The 22,070-nt window shown below is 43.1% G+C and overlaps 1 protein-coding gene across 1 annotated transcript in view; it reads left to right on the top strand.

Moving 5' to 3' along the window:
* The window catches only part of LOC110154237 (vesicle transport through interaction with t-SNAREs homolog 1A), a 95,261-nt gene that overhangs the window by 59,838 nt on the left and 13,353 nt on the right, over positions 1–22,070 (top strand). The gene's annotated exons all lie outside the window — the stretch shown is intronic.

Genomic DNA, 22,070 nt, shown 5'->3' with positions numbered 1-22,070 from the left:
GACTTACCGTCCCATGGCCGGACTTACCATCTTGTCTTGGTCTCCCTTATGAGCGTCACGTGACAATGGAACAAAACTAATCGAAAGTCATCTCCCCACACAGTTAAAAGAAACATTATAGATACTAATAGTTTTAAATAATGATACCGTTAAATTGAAATTACAACCACACATTCATGTGTGCTGAACAAACCACTTTAGGCATCAATAAATTATAATATTATATTAGGTCCTTATGCGCTGCAGATTTTTTAAATGATGGTAATGAAACTGATACCGCTGCTACTTTTTTATACCACGGGATTCCGTAATACTGTATTACCGCCCAACCCTACTACCCACCATTCTTTATGTGGTTAGCAGTGCTAGTGATTGTTTTTCTTATGGCAAAACTTTCTGTCTGGCCTCCTGAAAGTTGTGAAAATCTTATAAACTCATCCCTGTGAATAATTAGGAGGCTCGGGAGGCATAAGGTAAGTAAGGAATAACTTTGGAGCACTGTTTTTCATATTTTAAGACAGTAAGAATCTGTTACAGCAATGTTTAAGTATAGTTTCTTACAACATAATCCAATATTAGTAGATGGAAATTTTACAATCTATTTTCATTATTTATTACTGACACTCCACAATGTCAATTCTCATGGTTGATTATACCAGTAAAATCTGGACAGATCGACGCTGGAAAAAACACATTATATGCCTCTTCTTTCTCACTCTTTGTGCCTCAGCCTTTGTTTTGGAAGTTCACTCAGAAAAAGCAAGAAAAGTCAAACCAATATTTCAATAGCAGCAGCATTATGTTATCCAGCCATCCTCTAACACACACTGCACTCTGTAATATCTTGTCACATCTCCATTTCATAAAGTCCCTGTGAGCCTGGCCCTGAACCGTGACGCTACGCTTTCGTCTCCCCTCTTTCTCTTTCTTGTCTTTTATTATTGTTTTTTTTCCTCTTCCTTCCTTGTCGCCCACTGTGGATTTTGATTAAGAGTAATATGTAAATGACACAGAGTAAATGTAAAAATCCTGCGGTCTGGAAGGAAGTGCCAATTGAAATCGATGCTTGAGTGCTCGGGGACAATTTGCGGGTTGGACGGCCGTTACTTGAGAAGGGTAGCGGGCCAGAGGAGGGCTGTGATGCCGACTGTAACCAATATTTCTGCATATGTCTCCCATTTTGTCAAGTCTGATTACGAGCTCGGCATGTCATCTCGAGCTGTCCCGGGCCCATTCATCACTGTCCCCGCCCCCTCCCCTCGCCCCCTCCCCAGTAAATAACACACTCTTATTTCAATATTATCATATTAATGTTAAAGTTCAGCTGTCACCTAATGGGAAGACTTAATCAGACGTAGCATTTTAAAACCGGCCTTACCCAGCACTCCCCTCGCTGCTAGCCAAACGTGCTACCTCTCCGGCTCAAATCAGGATTTATGAGGGCTTTCCGAAAGTGGGGAGGGGGTCCTTTGCTTTCTGCTTGACAGGAGAAGCGCAGTATACCCCCACCAAACTCACACACACAACCCCAAGCTCATTTTTTACACTTTTTTCCATTTGAATAAAAGAATAGTGTTTTGTTGTGAGTTCGTGGCCTGCAAATGTCAAATCTAGAGTCGTTTAGCTACAGGATAGAGAGAGAGTTCGAGAAGGTTCAGTGATATCTTACTCTGAGCCCCGTTTAAGGCCATTTTTCATCATTTTGGTCATTCGTTTCATTACATGCCCCCTCAAGTGGTTCCGCCAATTGATTAATTGTGTGTTGTTTGAGTAATTGTGTTGGAGTTTTGTCTCTATTGTGGAAATTTGTGGGCGGAGGTTTGTCATCTTCAATTTGTTTTAATATATTTATAGATCTTTGCTTGAATAGACATTGCTGTAGGGGTACAAATGATAGATTTACCATCAAAACAAAGTCGATTTGTCTGGATCCTTGTCACAAGCGAGACGATTGTGAAGCTTCATGAGGTTTAGTTTCATATAAATCGACTTCTCTGTGTTCCTGTGTCTTTCTATTAAAAAAATATCAAAACATTGCAGTATTTTATGTCACCAATGAATTGATCTGGTACACAGGTATGAGTGTTAGACTAAATCTACCACTTTTTAACAATAATAATCTTAGTTCATTTGTGCTGACCAAAGAGAAATGGAACTTGTACCACTTTTTTTATGAGGATAAGGCCAGTAAATCAATATGTTAACCATAAACTAGGTGAAAACGTGCATTTTTACTGGAAAAGTCTACCTTACACTTGTGGCGTGCCTCACAGATCATTTTCAAAATATGGGCTTTTCAGAATGTTGTGATGTCACATGGGTTTCAGCTTTCTGTTTATTGGCAATTTGAGAACTTGCTCATTCAAAAGATATATTTTGTTTTGAGTTGTTAATTTCTATGGAGACAGTGCTAGTTTTTCATCACCTTGAAACCAAAGGATTGTATATCACTTAAAGTTTTGGTGGAGGTGATTTTCTCCTCTATTATTAGAAGAAAACGGAGAAATCAGTTGAGTTATGTTTTAGATGCTCCTCCAAAACCATCACAAATATACAGTCATGCTTGATAGTTTTAAAACTAAAATTAAGAAGACAGATGAGCACAATTACCATGAGGTCACTTCACCTCAACCCCTCTTTTGAGTTGGATGTAATATTAACCTGCTGACGTTTACTATTCTTGGTTTAGTTCAGTTTTAACTCACACTTTTAGGCTGGGTTCATTCTGGTCGGCTGGACACAAGCCCAGCTGAGAAACAATTAGACACTCATTAGCTCGCTGTCATGGTTCAAGAAAGCCAATTAACTGAGCGACTTTGTGAAACACTCTCACTGTTGGGAAGAGACACACCTGAAATAACTGTTGCTTTGTTTGAAAATAAGTCTGTCCACAGATCTGACTATGAAACTCATCAATGCCATCCCAGGTAATTAGTACAAGAAAAGTGTTTGGTCGCTGAGAAAATGAAGAACTCGTAGGTCTTTGTCAAATATCTACTGTATATCTTCAGATGGTGTCAGAGGTGTAGTGTGGGCTAGAGAGCTGGTTCGCCGCTGGTTAATTTTTAATTCAGTAGTGTGAGAATCCTCTGGGTTTTAATTATACCATGACAGCCACAGCAAACCTACTGAGACACAGGGCTGTCTTATATGCGATTCATATGTATGATCTCATTTGAACCACTGTCATTTAGGTCCTTTATGATTAACACCAGTCCACTTGCCTCAGTAATGTAGCACCACTTTCCTCTGCTGTATTTTTTATTACTCATCTGTGAAGTTTGCAAATTATCCCACACCAATAATAATGCACACAATGACAGGTAAAGTTATCCAAGTTACAATTAAAATGATCATGCTCAAAGTTTTTTAGATCACGTAAAGGAGGGCCAAATGGATGGCAGATTACCAAGTAACTCCACTTGCCTTACAGTGGCCAGTGTCCAGTAATAATATTCTGTGATACTGTCATTCTTGCCAACTAAACAGTCATCAAAGGTTGACGGTATCTACCTAGACACAGCAGTCTTAAACACACCCTGGCTCCTGTAGCCTTACTCTCCTCCTGCTGTCCACTGAACATCTCAAGCATCGCGGCCTTTGCGCTCCAGCGGTTGGGAATGGGATGCAGCCCCCGTTAGGACCAGTGGGGCCGGGACGGCCGTGAAGAGGGAGGGGGCGGTCGTGAGGAGGGAGGGGGCAGCGTGAAGGGCAATGAAGCGCGGGACGAAGGGGGAGGATGTATATTTTGAAGCAGAGGGCTTGTCTGCACGCTGGCAGCTGATCCCACATGCAGGTGGTCGACTCAGTCGCCAGGCAGATCAAAAAGTCAAGGCCCCGGGTGGACCTCTCTTTGAAATGGGAATGGGGCCTAGATATCAGACAGAAAACATAAGCAAGCTCCCAGCCACAGAACAGCTCCATATTCATGGTAGAGGAGTGACGGGCAGCGGCAGGACGGCCCGTCTTCACAAGAGCTCCGCACTCTGGACACTGATTAAGAGATCAGTGTGAAGGACCAGGGACCATCAGAAGCAAAAAGTGCAACACGCTCGTCAATACTGGCAATTTAATTTCATTTATATGATTTTATATAACCATTAATTTGAAAGAGTACATTAGAAATGTATGTTTTTGTACTTTTGTTTTCTATTTCAGATAATGATATGCAACTGTGTTAAGTATTTTTAGTATCATATTCCCTTGTAAATGTTAGACAAATTTGCACAGCATTTAAAGAGATCAAGCATTTTCTTAGTACCTTGTAAACTCCCTGTGAAGTATTTTTCATAACAACAGAACTCTACTAAGATATTTCCCATATATTACATGCCTTTTTATTTGGACTTACAGCTGAACTCATCACAGTATCCTCTGCTCTGCCGTGCTTTTGGTCCTGGGAGGAGCGTATCACTCCCAGTGGGTCCAGGCCTCTCTGATCTCCATGTTGCTGCTTCTGTAACTCCATCCGCTACATTTAAACATATTCCCTTTGCTTGGCCATTTGTTCAGACTGGCATCATAACCTCCCTCTCCCCCTCACTTCACCCCACACACAACCACCCCCATCCTGGGTCATAGTCCTGTCCCAGGTCTGGGTCACCTCCTCCAGGGAACTACTGTTTTTGTGTCCACTTAATTTGTTTTCTGGCGTCAGAGTAAAGCACTCATCACATGTGCTTCACTGCTCGTCTCTGCAACCTTATTCCATCTCCACCTTTTGGCATTTTCATTCATTTATGATGGAGAGCATTTTGGAAGCAACAAGTGTGATAGCTCTGACCACAGTACTGTCATCATTGAATCTGTGGCATATAATGTTGATCAGTTATGGTTTCTGATTCTGCATTATTTATTGTACAGTTATTTCGGAATATATGTAAAATGAAAATACACATATGATATGCATTGGTTAGTTAAATTGGTGTTTAATTCTATATCTTTATTCATGGGTTTCAGCTTCCTGTTTATAGCTGCCATTTTGAGTACTTTAACCTATTCAAACGATCTAATATTTAGTTTTGAATTGTACGTTGCTTTGACAGTGTTGCAAATTTTCTATTTTTCTGAAACCCATTACACATGGACAACATAATTTTAGTTGGCCCCAATGTTGGAATGTTACCCAGCGATTCTTTATAAGTAAGCTTGATTTAAGTTTATTTGTTTTTCTTTCATATGTTATTACACCGTTACCCTGTTGGGACTTCTTCATGTATCTCCTGACTGCGTAGTTGTGTGTGTGAGTGTCTACAGGCGGCCTCTGCTGGTACAGTGACAGGTTGCGCCTCAGCCTCATTACTCACTGCTCCAGAGCCAAACAAGAAGCCCCCCCCAAAACCTCCTCACATCTCCGTCTGCTCCTCTCTCCCACCACCTCGCCCATTAGAGACTGCTGATCGGACCTTTTTTTCTTTTTTTTACAGCGGGCAAAAAGACAGTCGCACACACACACACACAATCCAGACTGGGCTGCAGGGACTGGGGTTGTTGACAGGGGCAAAGACGCGTTGTTGTTTTATATAAGGGATGCATTTGTCTGTTGAGGATTGACTCGCTTAACTGGCTGCCAAAGCTCCCTTCTTCTACCCCTACATATCTCCCTGCCTCTGTTTTCATGCGCACAGGAACGCTTTTGTTTTGGATAGGTCAGGACATTGTTGAATCATAATTATTTCTGCTCTGGCGCTGCTGAAATTCCATGGATATTTCATAAAGGTGAACAGAGTAAATTTTTTCGTGGAGGGTCTGACATCTGCTAGTTTTCATGAGGATGTCCTTAATTTGCCTAGAATGTTCCAAAGAATGGCATTAAACTTAGAATATTAAAATACTTTGACAAGCATGTAGTTACTGTAAGTGGGGTAACCTCTCCATAGTTCCGACCATAGACTGTATATATAAATGGAGATAGCTAACCCTCTAGGTGCTGCTTTCCAAATGGGAAGTGAGCATGGGGGCCCTTCCAGCTCCATTGACTCTGGCTCCAATTGACTGTACGTTGAAAAATTGTCACCCTTCTCTCTGAAAATGCTGCAGTGAGCCTCGTCATTTTGGTCTTAATATGTTTGTATTAACTTGCTCTACATGATCTTGGTGTTCTTATTTCACTATTTTGTCTGTAAATCAATTCTTATTCCCAATATTGATCTGGCACCAAATTCCCTCTTATAACCCCTGGCATCACTTGTTTGTCTCCACGATAGATACCATATTTTTTGTTGTTGCACAAGCCAAAAAATGCGTAATGAAGAAGAAAAAAACAGTTGCACTTTTTGGGGGGAATTTATTTTATAAAATCAGAGACCAGGAACCGATATTTCATCTTGAAAGGCAAGTTCTAGTAATAACAACAGAGCAGAGAACAACAGACTGTTAACGTCACATATGAACAGTTCTTCAGACTAGAGCATAAACAACAGAACAGAACAAGTTTACCAAACTCTCCATTTCACTCCAAATCACTAAATCCGTTGAATTCTTCACCCTCAGTGTCACTTCTGAGCAACTCTGTGACCTCCAAAGGTAAACTGAGCTCCACTTCCTCTTCTGTGTAGCTGTCCTCAGACTCAGCGTCAGTTCCAGTTAGAATTATTCCGGCCTTCTGAATCCCGACAGGATGGTTTCGATTGTCACTGGAGTCCAGGCTTTGTTGATCCAGCCAATGACTTCCAGCAAAGTTGCATGGTGCATCCGCCTGGTTGCTGTGAAGCTGTGTTCTCCATCCCCGTTTTCCACCCGTCTCTCACAAGTTTCTCACTCACTCCAAACTTTCTTTCTGCTGTTCGATTATTGTTTTCAGCTGCATATTTTGCTACTTGCAGCAGGACAGAGGCCGTTTCTTCATGCGACACGCACAGTAGGTCAAGTGACAGTGGTACAGGAATAATAGGAGTAGCAGATACTGGCTCACAAGCTTAGAGCCTCTTGCGGATGTCAGTGTGAAAATTTGTATCTATAAAATGCACCAGAGTATAAGCGGCAGGACCACCCAAACCATGAAAAAAAGTGAGACTTATAGTCCTAAAAATACGGTACATAGAGATACATCAGTAAAATGCCATGCTGTGGAACATCCCAGGCCATGGAGACGAACAGATGGCCGACCATCTACCAGAAAAGTTGCATAGTGCACATTTAGCATGTATAAAAATGAATAGAAGGGGTAAGCAGGGAATATTGTGCATGAATTGAAACTTTTGGCTATTGTACAAAAAGTCATTATTTTCAACAGTACAGGGTCAACGTGTGACATTGAGCTGGCGTTCTGTTGAGCCTCCTTCATATCGTCTTAGGTGATGGCACGTGGTTTTTCCCTCTTCTTTAGCTCCTGACAGACTGTCGTTCTGACGAGATGACTGGAGATCAGGAGGGCTGCGCTGCCTTGAAGTGGCTGCAGGTGTCACCGAAGAGTACCCGCCATGTTTGATCTGCCGTCTCCGTGCTGTCGGGGCCACGGCACCCTCTGATTCTCCCGTCACAGATGGAGAGGTGCGCCCCTGTCCAAAACTTCTGCTGCTACTTTTGATTGGCACACGCAGAGATCAGCACCATCCGCAGCGTAGTCCTTAAATGCGGATTGGTCAGTTGACTTTATCCACTATTGAGCGCTGCAACTAACTAACCCATCAGAGGATCATATAGAGGTGATCTCTTTGATAGCAACATCTTGAGTCCAAACAAGAGCAAGAGGAGCAAACTAAACATCAGATGAAACGGTTTTGGATGATCCTGCTGAGGGCCTTGTGTGGAGAACAAAAAGCCTTCACACACATCTGAAGATTGTGTCCTAAGGAGGTCCCTGTCTTTATTGAGTAGCTGCACAAACAAAAGCGACAGATGAAACAAAATGGAGGAATGAGGCTGGAGTCTATATGTCTTTAGCAAACACACAGCGGCCTGTTCCTTCCGTCCCTTTCATTGTACTACATCCGCTGCGTTTTTCTCTGCCTCCTGCTGTGAGCTTCTGTTGAAATTACAGGTGAGCTCTCAGTCTGTGGCAGGCCCGGCTTTCGTCTGCTGGGAGCTGGGAAGGCTGCTGCTTCTGATGGAGGAAGAGGAGGAGGAGGAGAAAGAGGAGGTGGAGGAGCAAAAGGAAGAGCAGGAGGAGCAAGAGGAGGAGAGGAGAAAAGAAGAGATTCCTGCGTTTTCATGGCTGCTGTTGTTTGTGCAGTGCGCTCTTCTTTGTGTGTCTGACGATAACTTATTCAGCACAGGGCCATTCATCCAGGGGTTGAGCGCGGGCGTCCGTCAAGATGGAAAATAATGAGGCGACAGCAGCGCAGAGGATAGCTCCTTCCTCTGCCTGGGTCGCCCCCCCCTCCCTCCCCTCACCCCTCTTCTCTCCTCCTGCCGCACATTATCAGCCCATTTAAATAGATAATAGGGGGCCTTCTTGGGGACATTTTGAAGCAATTAGAACCTATCACATTGTCTCTTCCCTGACTGTTGTTCCCTCCCATAAGCCATTGTGCATACTTCTGGGGCACATACGCAACAGCTGACTGGGAGAATGCACTGTTGAATGCCTCTACATTAGTGGATGGCAGCGTTTGTCAGGCAGAAAAATAGGCCTATTTTGTTCCCCGTATCCGTAACTGTAATAGACGCTCTGACTACTTGTGCGCGCCAAGCAGTCCTCCATCACTCCATACATGGACACGGGATCCTCCACTGTGATAACTCGCTCTGGGCTCTTCAGTGTACCAGGAGAAAATGGCTACTGTTCAGACTCTTTGCACTTACATACCTTCTTGCACTTCCAGTCAGCTCTAATTTAAGTCTCCTCCTTGCCATCTTCTACTTGTGTGTTTCGTACACTGCAGTTAAAGATACACATTTATTGCACTCGTCAATACAATGAAATAATGTTAAGTGAATAAGAAAGACAATATGTATTTTATTTACAACAAAGCAAGCAACATCATCTGTCTAAGTGCTGTTTGCATCAGGGTGGTATTTTCAGTTGTTGTTGCTCCTTAGATCTCTCTTTGACAGGGAGCAAAAGCTTAAAATATTAACAAATACTGAATTCTGACTTGTGTTTTTTCCTTTTAATATTCTCTTCTGTGCCATCACTCATAGACTGTGTATGTCTGTATCTCATTCTCTCCCAGCCCAGGATGGTGCAATATAAACAAAGGCATCCCACTGTTACTCTGTTGATGGCATAAAAGGTCCCCTTTATCACTGTGGGCACCACTATAAACCCAGTCTAAATGTGTGTAAGCTGAGGCGCTCGGAGCCTCAAGCCTTCAAGAGGGTCCCTGTCACAGTACCATATAGAGGAGTTGTCACGGCTTTTACTGTTGTTTTCACTGCAAAATAAAGAAAAACATACTTTATATAGTTGGGACAGGACTCCTTCTGAAATGCCATGATATGTTTGACCCAGTTTGGACCAGAAACCCCCACTAACCAACAGAACTATAGACAATTTTACAGAATATTACGACTCTGGGCCAGAGTTAACACGTCAACTGTTTTGTATCATGTCTCTCAAAAAAAAAAAAATTCAATTGTTTTGAGAAATCATTTTTTTCCCTCATGTATTATTTGTTGTTTTCATATTTACTGTAGATTTTTGTTCTGTTTGTGTGTCCCCAAATGCCATGAACTTTGCTGCATTCCAGTCAAATAAATGGTCGGTCATGGAAACCCAGCTCCTCCCTTTGAATAATCAGAATTGTGAAGGTTCGAATGTGTTCTATACAACAGACGCCTCAAACCTCAGTGTCTTGTAGCCAAAGTGAGTGTGTTGTACCACAGAAGCCTGGAGCTGTTTGATCGCTGGAGAAACCCTCCTACGGTCCAATGCCCACCGTGGCCATTTTTAGTGCATATACTGAGGCTTGTAGATGTTGTGTAATTAGATGGTATGCAGTTAATCTTGAGACACATTTTGGCAACACAACATCCATTTTTCATGCATCTGGTTTGTATTGTTTTAAAGTCTGCCTATAAGAACACTTGTGTGTTGTCATGGGCTGTTGAAATCCAGTTAACAGTTAATATTATTCATGTGTAAAAGCATGTGTAAAGTTGAATGTATTTATGGTTTCTCATAAAGTGGGCCTTAAAATCCAATAAAATAGTTTGGCTGAGAAAGCTTGAGTCAAGTGCAATCCACATTTGTGCCCTGGCGCGGTTTGGGGAGTGAACCAGCCATGCACTGCTGCTAATGACAGGTTCCATGTTGCCTTGTGGGCTGGCGGCCCAAAGCCCTGTTTGTTTGGAGAGTGGTGCTCGGCCGTGAAGTGCTGGCCCAGCTGGCAGCCTCTCTGTTGGCCCTTTGGCCCGCTGACTGGGGCATGTTTGGCCTGCACCAGCCAGGCAGACTGGCATCCAGTGGTCTGTGGAGGACCAGGCCATGGAGGGTTTTCTGACAGAGGAACCAAACTGTTGGCTGAGCACCCTGGTGCTAGACCAGGCCTGCTGCCAGCTGGAACCAAGTCCCCCCACACCCAGCATCTACACGTCTGTGTGGAGACAGCACCCTAGGGTCAACATCAGCCCAGCCACCTCTAAGCTTAAACTCATGCATGCACTGATAATTTTATCCATTTGTTTTTAGTTTAAAATGTGTTCGCAATTTCCTTTTTATTCCCCAAATTGAGAGAGTGAGATTGATTGTTGTTTGTGTTTTAATATTGTTGTAATTTCTCTTTATAAAAACATTAGTAAGAATTTGATAGCTTTATACAACCCATACTCATGGAGCACTCTCCAGTATTGCTCATCAGCTGTGGAATTAACATCCACACAAACATCTTAAATGTCTGTTGAAATGTCTCCAAATATGGGGCACCTTTAGTTTATTTTCCGCTTGTTTGCTGGGTCACTCGGTTACATCCTGTCAGCCATTGTGTAAACTTGAACCCCCGTCCCATATTCAGATGGCGCCAGGGCCAGCATAGCTTTAGTGTTTAAGGGAAGTTGTGAGGACATTGAAGTCTTGGCCTAGCATCCTGGTGTCACTTTCCCAGCCTGCTTGTGCTCATTTTCCCCATCTGACCTGAACGCATCACGGGCTAACACACATGTGAAAAGCCTAATATCAATCCTACAGCAAATGTTTCCTATCACGGCTGTTCTATTAAATCAAATTCAGTAGATCTGACCTCTCCGACCCCTCTGTTTATGCTTATGTTTGGTTCAAATGCAGCCTTCAAGACATTCTCATCTACAAGGTTTCCCTGCGGTACAGTGTTTTGGGACATTTTTGCCATAAACCATTTCTAAACACTGCTTTCCTTTCACCATTCTTTAATTACATTGTTGGTAAAGACGGAGGGACAGTGGAAGAAAAGCGCCATCGGAGCAGAGCGTATAATAGTGAGGGACACCACAGGCAGAGAACAGCGGAGCAGCGGAGGAAACTATCATGCATAAAATCTACTAAAAGAAGGCTTGGGTTTGGGCTAATCATGGCTATTCAGTCTGTTTTCATGAAAAAGAATGTGTTGTTATTTATAAACTTTTGTGCAATTTATAAAAAAAACACCAAATGATAATGTTTTCAGCTCTTTTTTATTTAATTGAAATATTTTGTGTATGCAGTTGTTTAATTTGTAAATTCAGCATTCTTGAGCCATTCAAAAATCATAGTTTTCATGTACTCTTTTTCTAAAACTGTGAACAAAATTCTTTTGCTTTAAAATTATATGTAAAGGTCCTATATTACACAGAAGTGACTGCTGTGAGCTTTAAGACATGTTAGAATGTTGTTACTCCCTCAAAAACATAACCAGAATTGTGTTTGTTTCATTCACACATGTTTGAGTAACCCTTTATTATTAGAGTGTCTACATCTCCAAAGCTCAAAATGCTCTGTTCCATCTGGTGATGTCATGAAGTGATAGTTTTCAAGTCAGCTAACTTATTCCTTTTGTTGGCAGAGACTTGGTAAAGAATTCCAGGGCTGAAATTATCCAAATGATTCCAGTGAAGGTGTATGGAGTTTAAAAACACAATGGAGCACTTCCTGTATTACTACATCACATCACAGTTTGAGAGAAGAACTTTGCCTAAATTTGCGGGATTTGTGAGGTAAACATGTGTGAATGAGACAAAATGCATCTCCAGGTATGTTTTTGATGAAGAAATAACATTGTAACATAGATCAGAAAATGGCATATTATGAGCCCTTTATTATCCACCTTAGCCAAGAAAAGTATTGTTTGTGTTTAAACAGATTTGACAAGACAATTGAAAGTGTAAGAGGAGTTGCACTAGTCCCCTGACCTTTGGATGCCCCTCATTAAAGTCACATCGTATCTTGTTATTTCGTCAATCACAGCCAAGTACTGATAAATCCCTTGTAAGATAAACTACAGACAATGTCCCCTTAAGATGCCGAGTCACGGTTAGTCCATTAATTTTAGGTAGACAGAACAACTGTGATTGCATTCCTGTTGCACAGCATCTCAGTGTATTATGGCGTGATGAAGAGTGGCATTGTGGGACCAAGCAATGGACAATCCTTCCCAGCATCAGGCTCACAAAGGCGGGCAGTGAGGTCGTGGCCCAGGCCGGGGACTCTCTGAGCTATCAATCCGGGACAGAAGGACACCACATAACAAGCTCTGTCAAATAATGGTGTCAACGGTGCAATTGTTGAGCTTCATTTGTGCTAGGAATGTCCCCGTTTTTTCGGTGACGTGCCTCTGTCTATTGACTCACCATCAGGTCACATTTTGCCCCAGTCGCTGTCTCTGTCTGGCCGGTAAAGTAGGCTATTGTTTGCAAGGCTGTGTACAGTGTTTTGAAAATGTTTTCTTGTCCACAAACTTTGAGGTGTCAGAGAGGTCAACAGTCAGGGCTGGTTGGCCTAAGGACATACATGTGGGAGGGGATGGCTCAGCTCGTGTTTCACTGGAGCCTTTTCCCTCGGCTTTCCTGCAGACAACAGGGCTTATCAGGATGAATATCAGAGCAGGCTCTAATTACATGTTAATGACAATATAATTATTGTTTTTATATTTAGCCTGGAACCTCAGTGTTGTACTGGGGACTAGTTTAAAATGGAAAGTATTGGCAAAAGAGTTTATTATGTCTCCTGAAGAGGTTAGGTTTCATTCAGTCCAATTCAGATTAAACCATTATGTCAAGATCTTCAAACTAAGTAAGAGATGCGGTCAAGGACCGATTTTATGACCTTTTATATAATATTCTTTTTAGTTTTATAGCACTTCTCATGATGCTCAAAGTCACTACAATTTAGTGTGTTATTTACTACTATTAGTGCAGCCATAGCCACCCTGTGCAGAAGGATGGAAGTGTCCATCGTTCCAATTGTCACCTCTTGCTTCATTTGCATTATGCTATATTTTTACACTTTATCTTTCTTATGAACAATGCTGAAATGATGCATCAGTGATCCCTCCTCTCACCAGAGTGGAGGTAAAAGTTGCTGTTTTAACTTTTGGATGTGTTAAATATTGTACAGAAAAGCTGTGGTGTTTTGTTGTTGAAGAAGAAAGCCTTTGTGGACAGGAGATGGTGCGTAAACCGTCAGATGGTCCATTATTATTGAGCCTTACCTTTGAGTCTTCACACATCCTTTACCTGACCGCTTGGATGAAATGATTTATTTTCCTCCTTCTCCTTGCTCTCCGAGTCAGAATATCGCTTCCCCCACTGCCTTACCTCATCCCAGGCCCCTTCGTCTTCTAACGGTAAATGTTAAGATCCAGGAGCGGATCAATGGCTGTTATCCTTTGATGTTTCAGGACGCATTACGAGCGCGGCCTTCTAATTGGAGCGGGGAGCCCAGGATCAATGTTGGCTGTAATTGCCTGACACAGGGAAGGGTGTGAGACTTTATTATCATTAATATTTAGACATGATGTGGGAGGATCCGGTCCAGGCTAAATGTACAACGGGCGGCGCAGGCCTTTGATCTGCGGAGATAAGCAGATCGATTGCTGTTCTGTGTTTGGGGGTGGGGGGGGTGGGGGCGGAGGAAGAGAGGTCGTGAAAGTGTGGCGCGAGTGAGACACACGAACAGCCAGGCCTGCACCTAGCATCGTATTGGATTTCTCAAGAAAGTTTCTCTTCTGCGAAAGGTCAAACAAGGAACAACAGCCTAAACATCACCCCGTGCTATCGAAGGCCAAGGATGAGTTTTAGGTTTAGGCGCTAATGGGAGGCTAGCGTCACCTTTGCATACTCCAAATCATGATGTATTTATGTGTTAAGTGTTGAGCATAAACTGTTAGACTTAAAGTTGTTTGTGTTTTAAGCATCTTTGGGTTTTTGTCATTTTCAGAACAGGAGGGGAGCTGATGGATACATTCACTGCTTTTTTAAAACTTTGCTTACAACTACCGGCTTCCCTTATGATTTAGTGTGGTGATTTACAGTAGTAGCAGTAATAGTAGCAGTCATAGCAGAAGAATTAGCTGTACTTAAAGATTTCAACATCATACTATTTAAGGAAATTGTTTATATCCAAAGCTACACCAGGTATTCTGGGGAGATTCCACAATCTTGCATTTATTCAATTAGAGGTGACCTGTTACCAGTCTCACGTTGAGCAGGCTCGCCTCGCCATAGATTTGACCTGTAAATTGGTTTCGTAACCTGCTTGTTTCCATTTTGATTTTGCCATAACCAAAACATTTCCAGACCCTTCACCTTTATCTCCAACTCTATCTCGAGTGAAGTAGTACAGTAAAATGACTTGTTTCTACTTTTTACGTATTAAGATTTTGAATAAAGAAGAAGAAAACGTTTTTGTACTTCTACCTCCCCTGGTAATATGTGATTGTGGTGACACAGTTGACTTTTGTGTTCAGCGGTTTGGGAGCTGACTGAGATTTAGGTGTGAGAATAAGGAGGGATGTGAAGTGATTTGACATTTGTCTTTCTGACAGTGGCCATTGTTGGTGAGACGTAACAGAATATGATGGAGGAGGAGGCCTTTGGGGCTCACGGCAGCATCCTCAGTGTCAGCAAACACAACATGCTGTTACTTAATCTGAACAAAGGGGGCGGGGCTAGGTGCTCTGGTGGATCCCTCCCTGTCTCCTGGCGGGACTGCAGGGGGCCGGGATAGTCCCCTGTGTCCATGGAGCCAAAGGCCACAGCCAAACTCTAAACTGACTGTTGCTCCTGTTGTGTGAAGCGCTTCCCCAAGGACTGATACCTTAATCATTGTACTTAGTGGGACAAAGATGTGTAACAGGTCACACAATAACAGGTGTGTAAGTTTTCATATCTGTGACCTGCTGCCTGATATGGCACAGAGTGTGAAACCTGTGAATCCAGGTCAGCAGCAGAGATGATCCTGAGAGGAGATTAGGGGGACAGTGGGGGCAGAGATGTAAAGTGACACACACTTGACTTTGACTCACCAAACATGATAGCATTGTGAAGGTCCCTCCCAGACAACTGTGTGAAATGGGGAAATCTGTTTAATATGAATACATTCAAATGAAATTCAGTATGTTGAATACTACTAATCTGTTACATCTTCTTTGGCCAACCCAGTATATTGTCCAAACAACGGATAGTACCATTGCAGAAATCCTGAGTGATCCATTTATCTGTACAGGGCATATTTTTAAGTATTTTAATAGATTAGCTTCTTAGCTTTTTGTAATGGTTATTGAAGTGACCAGTTGAGAGGGTTGCCTTGTGCATGCGCGCGTGTGTATGTGTATCCCCCTCTACTTGCTCTGTACTTTCTGTGTGCCGATGAGGGAGCAGGATAAGAAGAGCTGAAGACCTGCTCAGAGGCGTCCCCATCTGTTCCACTGGGCCTAATTGTTCCTTGGTGTGAAGAGAAAAATGCAGAAACACAACTGTACTTGTCCCCTGTCCCAGAGATGATTGTGTAACATTAAAAGAGCTGTGGCACGCTGCAGATTGTTGCCATGTAAATAATGGCACTTGGCTGGATTCCCTGCTAATGAATGTCATTTACTTTTCCAAACGAGGATTAATTATCAACCGAGGACCCCTCTCTCCTCCCACAGGGAGCACAGCGCAATTAGCTGCCAAAAGGCGTCTGCTAATATTTGTTTTTAAATTCATCTATATGTATATATGTGTGTGCATATGTTTCTGTGACACAGAGGATAACCTCCCAATTAAGGCCTGCTCAAATGTGTGGTGAGACAGTGACGAGGAGCACAGGAGAGGCTCTGGTGCCTGTGTCCTGTGAGCATAGTACACTGCAGTTTGGGATGTTGGACATTGTTTTTGTGAAGCCAGTGGAAAAGAGACTTGTGCCGCTATGGAGCCAGCTCCCGGTTACAAAATAAGGCCAGGAAAACAAACACAGGCCTCAAATTAGATTTCCCAAAACATAGCATTCCCTCTCATTTTACACACCACTGTGGCCTGCAGACCAGAATAGAAGAACCGTGAAATGCTCAACTCCAGCCTGGTGGACTCAGTGGAAGATTTTACTGACAAACTTCTTCTGATCTGGACCAAGAAGATCCAAAAGTCTGAAAGTGAAACTTAAACCTGTGCCACTAATGTCAGGATACTGCACTCTGTATGGAGTAGCTCCCCTCCTTCATGTGATTCGTGTGTGCGTGGGCCGCCCCAGCACACACGAACTGCACATGCACTTAACCCAAATGAAGGAGCAGACGGAGGAGGCTTATTCCTGACGGCAGTGGCAGCGTTTGAGGTGTGGACCCCCTCCTGAGAGCCCGAGACTTTGATACACTCTGGAGCTGAAAGGGTTACACTGAAAAAGACCTAGAGCTGTAAAAGAGAAATATCTAGAGATCCACACTGGCAACTTAAACCAATACAATTTCACTGTATTTCACTATATGTTCTCCGTTGCATTTTATCAGAAGTTTTATAATAATATCACAATTAAATCATTCAAAGCAACCTGTTTGCCCCATGTGGCAACACTGAAACAAAATCTCCTTTATTGATTGTAGTTTCTTCAGTGGCTGTGTGCCTTGGGCTGAGGGGGCAGAATGGTGCAGTTTTAGTTGTTTGACTCTCACATGACACCGTATACTCTTAACATGAACCTACTGTAAATACAGAAACCAGTCCTCTGCTCTTATGGTGAATTATGATGGCTTTCGCTCGTGTGTTTGCACCTGCTTCATTTACAGCCTCTGGACTAAGACCTCCCGTCCCATATGGTCTTGTGTGTCAGACGTGCCCAGTGGAGCTAGGGCTTTTTGATAATGGATAACTGTGAGAACACTGGCATGGGAGGGGTTGTGGTGGACATACACTATACCATAGGCTATAGTCCTTACCCCATGTACAACCTCCCCTAGCCCCTCCCACTCCCTCTCTGTTTTACGGCTGGATTCTGTTACTGTTCCCTGGCTCACCTCGGAGTGTGAAATGAGTCTGGCCTTTCCTCGTGAGCCCGCCCCATGGAGCTCACAGACACTCGAGAGACGCACTGACAACGCCAATTCTGTTTGGAGTCTAAACATGGAGGGCTTTATGGCCATTTGAGCCTCTATGTATCCTCACAGTATATATCAATGCATGGGCTGTAGACTTGACACTGTGCAGAAGTAAACAACAAAAGCTAAGATATTAAATATTCTAGCGTTGCTGTATTAGCCTGCAGTCCTTTTCCTCCTCTTTCCTGTACTTTCTTTGGCCTGTTTTCCTTGTGAGCGTCTCTAGGGGAGGGTGAGGGGCATGCTCCAGGCTGCAGCAGGTTAAGCAGGTTCTGAGGAGTGTGAGTATAATTTTGGATGTGCCTCGTTTCATCACGTGCTGCTGTCAGAAGTGAGTTTCAGAGGCAGCACATAAACTCCTCAGCTGATGTGTCACAAGTGGCACTTTGTAGAGCACATGCTTTTGTCTCTCAGGTTTGGTGTACAGCGCAGGGACTGTACTGTTCTATACTGTACAGGGACCATACTGTTCTGTTCTGTATATAGATCTGTACTGCAGTGGGTCTGATCTGGGTTTAATGTAAACTAGTGCTTTGTCATCACTTGTTTTATTTCTCTTCTCACTTGGGATATTGTTCCCACTGTATGCTCTGATTCCCCTTCTCTGAAAAACTCACTTTTGGTATAGGTTAAAAATGAACATGCTTACAGTTCATTCTCACTGTTGTTGGGAAAGTTTCCTTGCAGACAGTAAAAATAGACACATGTTGGCGCTGAGTTCTTCAGATGGGCTTCCATGGCACACAGTGAACCGGGCTGGTTCAAAGACAAGTGCTGTCAGAACCTGTGGCACTGGATTTGAAAGAGCTGTGGAGTTTTTGAAGGCATCTCTGTGCAGAAGGTGTAAGTGAATAAACAGATAAATGCGCGTGGCCCTGGCAGGAGCGTCCCTCTGGCCAGGGGCCAAACAGGTAATTCCTCAGGCATAGTTGTGGAAGGACCTGAGTGAGTGGAGCTGCTCTGCAGTCAGACTGTCTGCACATTTGTGCCACTGATGGCATACCACGGGCGCCATTTTCCTCTGTGAGACAGACAAGCCGGAGGATCTGATTGGCTACCCGCCAAAGCGTGCTCACAAAGACTCCTTTGACAGCAGGTCAGTCGGTTAACCAAGCAGTGGGCAGGGCGAGAGCAGGAGATAAGCCACAAAAAAAAATAAAAAAATCACCTTTTGGCTTCATTATTTTAGTATCTGTTCCTCTTTATTCATTTAAGAAGCAGGTATGTTTGAGGTATGCAAAGGCTTTTGTGAAAGAGTTAATTAAATCAAAACTGACTTGGAATGGTATGTAATGTGTGTAGGCCTGTAGGCCTTCATAAGGATCCTATAGAGTTTCTTTGGTATGCAAATCATTCATTAGTTCTCCAAATAGGTTTCATTCTATGCAGCCATCTATCTGTTGCAATTACCCTCAGAAGAAATTGGTCAGATGTGCTGTGATTTTGCATTAAAGTGTCAACCATGTTATGTACTCATAACATTAGAGTCTACTCAAAGCCCCAGCGTTCATATGAGTGTAGACTTAGTAGTTTCATATTTATAGTTAAACTGCATCAGTCCACATCAGTTGGTGGGTGCTCGTGCAGAGTCTTATATCTCTCCATGGTGAAGCATGTGCGGAGCTGTTCTGGCCTCATTATCTCCGTGGTCCAGGCCCCGCTCCTGAGCTCCTCCCCTGTGTACCAGCCGCTTTGCATACGTCTGATGTTTAAATGCTGCATTGTTAACTGACGTGGGGTAGCCCTTTGCTGACCCGGGAGGTATTTGCTCGTTTGATCATGGGGCCGCACTTTTAATGTATCGAAGCAGGACCCGCTCGCCAAAGCCCCCAGTACGAGCGCAGACGATGGGGCGCGGGCTGGAGGAGGGCGCATGGATCCATAGAGTTTGTGGGTCCTGACAGCACCAGAGAGCAAGGTGACTATGAGAATATGTGTTGGTCAGCAAGGCCAGAGGCGACGCTGCTGACCTGGCACTTCCACTGGTGCTGCTGCGATGGGGCATGGTGGTTTTTCAGGTTATGAAAGATGTGCGAAAGACAAAAGATCACTGTCTGCAGATGACACACTGTTAAAGTTTGTTCATTTGAAACCATCTTTTTATTTATTTGAACAGTTGTTTCCAGTCTTGTTCTATGCTGCTTCTTTCTGCAGATCACTTATATCCTGCCATTAGCCTCAAGGGATTTTCTTGACTAAAGTATTCATTTTTACTTCATAAAGTTTAGATTTTTGTTCAAGTCAATAAAGATGTGCTTGCAAAGCTTTGGCTGGAGCTCTTTCTATGTCTGTAGCATCCACCTGGCTTCCCCCAGTGTCACTGGGCTGCTGAATCCCACTTCGCCGACTTACAACACAACAGAAAGGAGCTTTGAGAGAGAGTAGAAAAACAATGACACAAACAGTGTACAAGTTTGTGTTTACACCCTGGGAACTGTATCAAGACCCTGCCTCTGCTGAATCTGACCCATCTCTGGACACTCAAAGGACAGTATTGAACGCACGGGCAGTCCCTCACATTTACCCCTCTCTCCTCTGGCCTCTACCGGCTCCCTTTGGTCGTCTTTGGAAGTCTCCTCCTGCAACGGTGGCCATGGACGTTGGGGGAAAGAAAGCGCCAAAGAAAAAAAACTCAATCGTTAATATTTGATGCACTGCTCCCCCATGAATTTCCCATCGCTTCCACACTGGCTTTGTGATGTGAGGAATATATGGGTACCGATTGGGATTATTGGACGGTATTAATGGCCAGGACAATATTATCAGGTGGATTGACTTGACCACAACAAGAAAGTTCTTAAACCTTTTACTCAGCAACTTGTCCCATACCAAGAAGGAGCATCCTCGCTTTCAAATAACAGAGCTGCCAATATATCTTTCTTAACTACTTCCCATATAGATCAGGTCTGAATAATTATGTCTCAGATTAGTGCTTTCCTTCGATACACATGTCGAGATCTGGGCAGCCTCCTGAGGTCTCACAATCGCGTTTTGCAAATATGGATTGGCTCTTGCATTTCTGAAAGTCCCCGAGCAGCCCGGATGCCCCTTGACTTTTGAACTGCGGTTCAGCGGGAAAGTAGAGGTGAAGCAACAATCTGCATGTCTCTTGGCGCCTGACGCCCACACCACACCACAGCACTGCTCAGAGAAGAAGAGAATACAGCGCGAGTGTGTCTCAACCAGCACAACAAAACTACACATAAATAAATACTCTTGGTCAATTAGCTCGGACTGTCATCATAGGACCCCAAAGTTCCCCTTCAGTGGACTATGTGTCTGTTTTACCCTATTTTAAGTTCCCACATGAGGCTGACCCAGTGGCTACAGGCCTTGATTAGCACAGCGCTCTATTCTATTGATCGAACTCTAGGCCGCTAAGCTAATGTAGAAGAGGCAACAAGTCAATACCCAGTTAGCGTTACTGTCGCACTGATGCCTATTCTCTGTAAGGAAACGGATAAGGCGAGACGCACTATTGGTCAATGGGAAAAAAACATTTAGAGATATCAATTTGAAACTTCTTCTGTAGTGTACATTAAGTTTTATTCATTCATTTATGTGTAGAGCCATGAATCTGAGCGATCAGATCATTCAAGCTCTAGTGTGTCCTGTGAGGAGCTCTGTCAGATTTACCTCTAAACTGTGGAGCCACTGGCAGTCTTGTTATACATTATAATATATATTTATACTATGAACCAGATATTATGTGTTCTTAATAAAGATTGAACTGAACTGAATTAATGCAAGAATTTAAGTCATCATGTAAGATTATTATACGCAAATAAGGCATTGAGTAAAAATGTAAAAAAAAAAAATGCCAATACTAGATAGAGCCAGGTTTATCTTTCTTGGTTCATTTGGTTCGTTGAGTGATTAAAATTTTATTGTAATGGGTTAAATATTTGCGTAAGAATTCAAATTGTGCCATTTTGAAGTAAAAACTTTTATAAATCAGACTTAGAACAAACAAATCCCTTTGTACAATCCGTCAAACTTGTGTTAAGTACAAGACTGGAAAGTTTGGTCTATATGCTTCTTATAGGGGTGATCTTTCCTATGGGAAAAAAATGCCATTTTGCCTGTAGTGTCCCCTTACCCTGATCAGGCCCTAACTGTACCCATGTTCCAACAGTAATGAATATGCACCTCTACCCTTTTCTTCTGGGTCATATGGACTGGGAAATCTGGTGTGCAATTTTAATGTAAAAGCATGGATTATTCAGAGTGACTAAAGCTTCACTTGTAATGTCAGATCTGGGCTGGTGGATGATATTAGACCCCTCCTCTCCTCTTTCCCTGCCACTCGTTTGTCCACATAATCCCTATTACGTCTGTAACTTCACACAACATCAGCAGACGTGCTCCAGTCATTTTCACACGTTTTCATCCACGTATGCTTCAGACTGGCACGTACTTGTTAAACTAAACTCTTCTCGTATATTTGGAGCCTGAACTTTGAACTTTGGCTGACTTTCTCTTCCAAGACCTGCAGGACAGAGCCGGAGTGGCCTAAAGGTCAAGGGTCAAGTTCAAGGAAAGTTTGTTGTCGTAACTGAGGTGGAAACTTGAGCTTGTCCAATCTGCTCCAGATTTTAAACATGACCTTATGATCTTCCAAATAATATATAGTGCATATAATGTACAGAAATGTGATGCGTTACAAGT

Source organism: Boleophthalmus pectinirostris, unplaced genomic scaffold, assembly GCF_026225935.1.
Source record: "Boleophthalmus pectinirostris isolate CB_2022bp ecotype Guang Dong unplaced genomic scaffold, ASM2622593v1 HiC_scaffold_14, whole genome shotgun sequence".
NCBI classification, from domain to species: Eukaryota; Metazoa; Chordata; class Actinopteri; order Gobiiformes; family Gobiidae; genus Boleophthalmus; species Boleophthalmus pectinirostris.
The sequence above is the reverse complement of the archived record's forward strand: the minus strand, read 5'-3'. Positions and strand labels throughout refer to the sequence as shown.